The sequence below is a fragment of the Budorcas taxicolor genome, chromosome X (assembly GCF_023091745.1).
Source record: "Budorcas taxicolor isolate Tak-1 chromosome X, Takin1.1, whole genome shotgun sequence".
NCBI lineage: Eukaryota > Metazoa > Chordata > Mammalia > Artiodactyla > Bovidae > Budorcas > Budorcas taxicolor.
Genome location: NC_068935.1, coordinates 72,602,507 through 72,610,722, shown reverse-complemented (window position 1 = coordinate 72,610,722; position 8,216 = coordinate 72,602,507). Strand labels below are relative to the sequence as shown.

At 35.6% G+C, this 8,216-nt stretch overlaps 1 non-coding gene across 1 annotated transcript; it reads right to left on the bottom strand.

Moving 5' to 3' along the window:
* Nucleotides 1-7,921: 7,921 nt before the first annotated feature.
* Nucleotides 7,922-7,993, bottom strand: TRNAW-CCA (transfer RNA tryptophan (anticodon CCA)). Its single transcript has one exon. It is a non-coding gene; the product is annotated as a tRNA-Trp (tRNA).
* Nucleotides 7,994-8,216: the final 223 nt, after the last annotated feature.

Below are 8,216 nucleotides of genomic sequence, written 5' to 3'. Positions count from 1 at the left end.
GACTTTTTACCCCCTCTCAGTGTCTATGCTGAAAGCTTTGTACTTTGCTCCTCTTTAATAAATCCTGTTTGCTTGCTACCATGAGTGTTTTCCATTCTTCCTAGATTCCATTCTTTGGCTCCACAGACAAGAACTCAGATTCCCATTTCAGTAGGCAAGTTGCCCTTTCTGCAGATGACCTAAGTAGTTCTAATGCTTTTGTAATGAATGAGCGTTGAGCCAACAGCTACTGTTAAAAAAAAAAAAATAGTACTGAATGCAGGGAGAATAGGGAGGTAGATAGAAATTAATTTCATGATTTAATTCCTTTTTTTAGTGACCATTCATGAAACAACAGAATCTAGGACTAACAACAACTTGGAGGTTATATGAACCAATGTTTCCCAAGTTTCAATCATTCTTTTACCTCCTGTATGATTTTTCCATATCTAGTTATCACTACTCAATAGGTATTGAGTGAAAAGTGTTATTGAAATATGTATTGAGTGAAAAGTGAAAGTGTTAGTCACTCAGTCCTGTCTTTTTTGTGACCCCATGAAATGTAGCCCACCAGGCTCCTCTGTGCATGAAATTCTCTAGGCAAGAATACTGGAGTGGGTAACCATTCCCTTCTCCAGGGGATCTTCCCAAACCAGTGATTGAACCCAGGTCCCCTACATTGCAAGCAGATTTTTTACCGTCTGAGCCACCAGCCAGAGAGTATGCATATTCAAATATATTATATTTAAATGTAATTTTATTTAAAGTTATTCAACTTCTTTTAAAATGAAATATTAACTACCATATGTTCAGAAATCACGTGACATCTGACATAAAGAGATGATAATTACAAAAAATAAGTACTAATTACATAAGTAGCTATTAAAAATAAAATATTTGCCCATACATCTCCCAAAATTATATTGAATGCCACTTGTGACAAATGAGTTCAGGTCTACATCTGCTTTGTATCAATAGGGTATGTAGAAAATAGCTTATTTCCCTAAAAGCCTAGTTCCTGTCTTAGGTCACACAGCAAGGCCATGGCAAAGATAAGAATGTCTGATCTGGTTACCAAAATGTTTCACTTACTGAGAACAATAGCTTATTTTCTGTATTCTCCATGGAGACACATTGTACATTAAAGTTCCTTTGAAAAGAGAGCTACTTCTGAGGCCTGATAAGTTGTCACATAATTTTTCCCTTCCTAAATTCACTGGCAAACTTAGAACTGCACCCCCAGTTATGAAGGGTGCTGACATAACAGTCAAAAAATTAAAAAAGGGAAGTAAAATATGGGACAGGACATCACCAGAGTTGGTGAGGGAAAAATCTTGATATAGATGTATTCAGATGTGCAAAGCCTCAATCTCCACAGACGGAACAGGAAATTAGACACTGATCACATCTCCTAACAGCTGCATAAATCTTGTGGACCCATGAAAAAGACAGCCAAGCAGCCAACTAGGAACGGAACACCTGGTTTAACTGAAAAAGTTAGTGACTAAGAAAAGTTCAGAGTATAAAAAAGAAAGAAGCAGAAGCTAGAATCAGAGATATCTCCAAATCAGCAATTTCCAGGGTGTGGTTTTCTGGTTTTAATAAACAGCTCAATTCCCTATACTTTCTCCATTTTTATCTCCAGACATAGGCAGTGAGAATTGGTGTTGAGTATAATGCTTCAAAAGCAAGTCCAATCCTAATTTAGCATAAACAGGATTACAGTAATAGCAGAAGTCTCCAAATAAAACTTAACATTAGTTTAATAGCTTAAGTAGCTTTACTATTTGCTATTAGCTGTAAATGAACATTAGCCAAAACCTAGCTAAATTACACTAAATGTTTTCAAATGGCTTTAACTAGAAATGCAAAATTATAAAGACCTCAGAAGACAATTTAATATAACCATCTTAAATAATCAGGTGGAGTAATTAAAACCCAAAGAGATATGGGACTAGCATACAGTAACATAGCAAATTAGCATCAGAACCGCTGCTAGAATCCAGGTGTCCCAACTGCCAATATAATCCTTTTTCTTAATATCATATTGTATTTGGTCATCAGCTTTCCTCTTTCTTTCACTTTCTAGTCCCTCTCTAGCTTTAGGAGGTTTCTGCTTTTGCAAGTACAGGGTATTATTTGAGTGAATATTCTCTTTGAAAACTAAAGTGACAGTGTCCCATTTAAGAAGGTGAATTTTTATTCAAAATCAAACTCAATTCCAAGTTCATCAAACTCCAGCTTTTTCCTAGCCAGGACTTAATATTTTTGCCCTATTCCCTCATACCAACTTGACTCTAAACCAACTCCCAAATGGATAATTCAGCTCTAACCTAGAACTCTTTTTTCATGCACCTGACTTCATTTATACTTTGTACTTTTCAACATGTTTGCACTGTCTCCACAAGTCAAATTTTCTAAAAGCCCCCTTTATTTCCCCATGTTTGTATGTCTTTTTCCTTAAAGGTTTTCAAAGTGTCAATCGTTTGCCCGGACATTTTCTTTAAGGAGATAAAACAAGCCTTTATAGAAAGAACTGTTGTTTGCAAATTCTCATTATACTACTGAGCTAGTGCCTTTCTTGGCAAATTGCCCCTTATACTTAGAAATACAAATAAAAAATGACAAAGTATGAAAGTTGAAATAAAAATTCAAGGTAAATAATAGAAGCCTTTGGAGAAAAGTCAAATTACTTATTTACCTAAGTAGATCAAAGGTGAGAAATACATTGCAATTCATGAAGTGGAAGCCAAAATTGTTCACTTTTCTATCTGGTTGTCTTCTGGAGCAGAAAAATAGTTGCAAAAATTATTTGGAAAGTATGATCTTCTCCCACCTCTAAATTTCAGCTTTGATGTTTTATGCTTGCTAGCTTATTTAACTTACTAAATAGCAAGGGGTTTTGCTTATTTATTCCTTTATTTAAGTTTTGTGGGGAGGGGTTTCTGTTTATTAAGTTAGCATTTTGCTACAGAAACTTGTAGTTGTCATCTGTGCTGTGCAACCAGAAGGCACACGTTGTTCCTGTTTGAGGTGTTTAAGAGGTATATTATATTTCAGGAAAATCCAATACATATATATATATATATATAGCCAGAGTCTCAATTTCCCTACCCTTGGTCTATCTTACTGACACTTCCCTGGTTCTATTACCCTGCTGATTATCTGTCAGCATTCTCTGTACCTATATATTGAGTTGTTGATGACAGAGGAATTGTTTTTTTAATTGATTTGCTGTCCTTGAGAATTAAAGTTTTAATACACAGATTATCAAATGGTTTTGGAAATATTCTTTCAAAATAATTGCTGCAGAATCAAATTATATTAAGAAGTATCCTGTTCTCCCCCTCACTCACATTCACAAAAATATACACCCTGTAGATTAGTTTATTTTCTGGATAAATTTAAAGGAATAAACAGATGAAATATAGTGCAAATAATAAACTTACAGTCTCCATAACTGTGAACCTAATTATATTCTCTTAAAAGCAAAAGCCTCAATTTTAGCACATTGTAGTGTACTCTGTCAAATAGGCACAATTTCAGTAGCAGGTACTTATTTATAAAATATTGACTGGCATTAAGACAGCCTTTATAAGAAATTTTTAATCAAGTCAAGATCATAGATCATTAAAATCTATAGATTATACATAATGGTGTAATTTCCAGTTATGTGGCTGCCTCCCAACATAGTACTTTGTGAAATACTCTTTACTATAGAAATGTTCAAACATAAACAAAAATAAAGAGAATTATGTGATGAACCTTAATATACAAATAACAGTTTTAATAGCTAAGAACATGTTGCAAATCTTGTATTTATCTGCCTTCCTTTACAAATTTTACTGAAGAATTCTAAAACAAATGCCAAATGTAATGTCATTTTATCCATGGATGGTTCAGTAAACATCTCAAACTTGTAAGACACTTTTTTTTTTTTTACATTGTTACCATACACACAACTCTTTTTTTTTTTTTACTGGGATTTCTAGTTTCCTGTATTACAAAAATCCCTACAGAAGACTGAGAATGCTGGAATCGTATTCCAACTCCGTCAATATCCAATTGTGTGATCCCTTTGGACCTCAGCTTCTCCTTTTGTCATATAAAGGAGTTACATACAATATCTAAGATCCCATTAATCTCCTAGATTCTGGATTTAAATAGCAAAAGTGGTTAAGCTTGAGAACCTATATTTTGTTATTCCCCCATTAGAGAGGTATAAGATAAAAGAGGATTAGAAACTCATTTCTAAACTGCATTAAGAAACTGGGAACAAAAGAGATTTGTTTTCACTAATTTCAAAGGATAATGAAATAAATTTCAAGTATGATTATTTCTATCTTCTGAGGAAACGTTTCCTGTAACTGCCTATGCAGTGACACTTGATAATTATTTGAAAACAATAATAATGTGGTTTCATTATTCTAACCATCTTCCTTCTTAAAGGGCCAGCACTGGCTTGACAGAAGTGCTCCTAAAGCCTGTGGCGCCCTCTTCTGACCCCTCACTCAATAGGGTGAGTCAAAGCTTTTGTTTCTGAAAAAAAAAATATCATGTAAAAATTCATATCTGACATAGGTCCTATGAAAGAAATCTGACTACAGCTCAATGGTGTATACTTATCAAATTCTTCCAGGTTTCATTTTTGAAATTTGAGAATTGTTCCAGAGAAAAAATAACATTGAAATTTGAAATGTGATAGCAATTTCACTCAAACAAAGTGCCTGTGTAAGAAAATCTTAAGAAGTGAAAATTTTATGCTAAAACATTTAAATGAATTACAAAAGATAGCTACTGAATTAAAATTCAAACTTCATGCCATTAACTGTGTGCCTTAGTGCAGAGAAGCAAGATGGACTGTTGTGTACAACTTCTACTCTGCACTTTAAAATTATGAGTCTCAGAGATAGATACTCTATTTGAAAACTTCCAATGTTTTATCTCACTCTACATTATGCACTCAAGCTCATTTCCTTTCTTATCCCTTACAAATGTTGTTAAAGTGATCTTTCTAAGAAAATGACCCCTTCTTTTCCTGATAGTCATCCAAGCAACTGATATCCCCAAAATTTTGAGACCCGTCACAAATTTAATTTACTAAAAGAAATCTTTCTTGAATGTTCCACTTCACATGTCCCTTTCTCTCTTCCCAATCCCTATATCTGGAATCACACTATAGTAATTCCATTATACTATAATATAGTGAGACTGACTCCATAAAGTATGGTTCTGACAAAAAGTTTAAATTCACTTTAATAGTCACATGATATTCTCCATTTTCTGATTTCTAGTATGTTTGAATTCTGATTTGTCCTTCCATTGGCATGTAAACTTTAGAATTACAAAAATATACTTACATGTTTGAAAGTTTCTCAAAGGACTGGACTCCCACAGTATCATTCTTAAAGCTCCAATTTCTCTTCCTTTTGGGTCATCTAGTGTTGAAATCTATATCAGACTGGGAATTGAAACTCCTCAGTTAAACAGAAGACTCAATTAGCGTAAGTAACTAGCTTTCTGATCACCTCAATTAGATGGGTCCCATTTCTATGACCTAGCAGTCAGTCTTTGCTGGTTGGTTTTATTTTTTTTAATATAAATTTATTTATTTTAATTGGAGACTAATTACTTTACAATATTATATTGGTTTTGCCATACATCAACATGAATCCACCACAGGTATACACGAATTCCCCATCCTGAACCCCCTCCCTCCTCCCTCCCCGTACCATCCTTCTGGGTCATCTCAGTGCACCAGCCCCAAGCATCCAGTATCATGCATACAGTATACTAATGCATATATATGGGATTTAGAAAGATGGTAACGATAACCCTGTATGTGAGACAGCAAAAGAGACACAGATACATAGAACAGTCTTTTGGACTTTGTAGGAGAGAGAGAGGGTGGGATGATTTGGGAGAATGGCATTGAAACATGCATAATAATATCATATATTGTATTGGTTTTGCCATACATCAACATGAATCCGCCACAGGTATACACGTGTTCCCCATCCTGAACCCCCCTCCCTCCTCCCTCGGGGTCATCCCAGTGCACCAGCCCCAAGCATCTCCTGGTTGCATTTTGTACTGGAGCTAACTCTTTCACCAATTTGTTTGGCGAGATTAACTGAAATTATCAATGCGTCTTCAAATAGAGAATGAAAAGCAGAAAACTAAAAATTAATGTGGAAATATTAATGCACAATGATATCTAATGCAGGGTGAAACTGGGTGGGTCTTGCTATATCTTTGCAAGAAGTGTTCAGGGACACTGAGCTTCTATGCAAACTAAAGGCTGTTATGAAGTGGAATATTTTGCCATTTGAGAAGGGATAAATATAAGCAAACTTTAAGCTGATCATTGATGCCTATGAAGAAGTGTTTGTATGACTGACATTCTTATGTTAGAACATGAAGCCAGGGTGGTTTATTTTGAAGGTATCCCTTCTCCTCCCTAAAATGATTATTTTGTTTAGCTTATCCCTGGGACAGTACTGAGTCAGCACTATTCACCTACATCCCTTCTACTCTGTGTCATGGTTTTTTGAGAAATCTTATCTTCCAGTTATCTTTGTTGATGCTTTGTTCCTTTTTCTCAGATGGCCCACATCATTTCTTTTATGTTCTCTTTAGCAACTCTCTTCATTACTTCAGAAAAAAATGATCTTTTTAAAGTTTAATACTCAAGCCTTATTCACCTTTCATTACCCGGTTTCTTTTGCAGGCTGTCTCAGATGTACCTGAAGAAAATAAATTGATAAGAATCCAAGACAAAGAAATGCCAACTTACTAACTTGTGATTGTGACATTCCCTTAGACATAAAAAATTCTAAGGTATTTTGACATGTTTAGTAGATTAAGTTAGCACCTATAAACCACTGGTCATGAGACTAGAGTTACTTTCATTCATTTGTTCAGTCAGGCTTACATTTATTATTGAATACATATTTTTGAGCATTTACTTCAAGCCAGGTGATGTTCTGAGTGGTGATAATACAGTCAACAAATGATGAGCCTTACTCTTACAGTTTATTGGGGAAGAAAGAGATTTTTAAAATCTAAAAATAAATATTTAAATTTAAAATTGTATAAGAAACGGATCGCCAGTCTAGGTTCAATGCAGGGTGCAGAATGCTTGGGGCTGGTGCACTGGGATGACCTGGAGGGATGGTATTGGTTGGGGGGAGGTGGGAAGGGGTTCAGGATTGGGAACACGTGTATACCCATGGTGGATTCATGTTGATGTGTGGCAAAACCAATACAATATAGTAAAGTAAAAAAAAATAATAATAATAAATAAATAAAATAAAATTGTAGCATTATTTTAAAAATGAATAAATTCTCATGAGAAAGACTTTTGTGTTGGACAGGGAGCTACTTTGGAAGGGGTAATCAGGAAAGTTCTCTCTGAAGAAATGACATTTAAAATCATAATGAGAGTGTTAATAGACTCCGTAGGGAGGCCAGAGGTTCTCAAGCAGCAGGAGGAAATTAAATTGCAAGTGGCGGACTTTTTTTTTTTCTTTTCTTTTCTCTTCTAATCCTGTGTTGTCATGGTGACACCTGGTTCCACCTGAATTATCTCAAACCTTGAGCTAAGCAATGTGGTTTTTCTCATGGAAATATCTTCCTTAAGCTATGTTAAGGAACTATGTATTTGCTTGGAAATCTACCTTTCTTCAAGATTCATGTCAATTGTTTTATGGCCCAGGATGACTCACCTTATGCCAGTGCTATCTCAAAATGCATGTTGTGGGTAAGGGGCCTGGTGCATCTGTTTCCTTTCTCTAATTAGCAGCTTGCTAATAGGTGTATGAGGTGAGGTGAGGTGAAGTCACTCAGTCGTGTCCGACTCTTTGTGACCAGGCTCCTCTGTCCATGGGATTCTCCAGGCAAGAATACTGGAGTGGGTTGCCATTTCCTTCTCCAGGGGATCTTCCCAACCCAGGGATCGAACCCAGGTCTCCTGCATTGGAGGCAGATGCTTTAACCTCTGAGCCACCAGGGAATAACTCTTGCTAAAAACCAGCAAGGGGGCACTCTTTCTGTCCCTTTCTGGTTTCTATGCCAGAAGCTTTCTCTATATCTTTTATACTTTAATGAAACTTTATTACACAAAAAGCTATGAGCCATCAAGCCTCTTCATTGGCCCTGGATTGAATTCCTCTCCTCCTGTGGCCAAGAATCCTGGCATCGTTCACAGCTCATAGCAGCAGCCTTTAATATCTGAG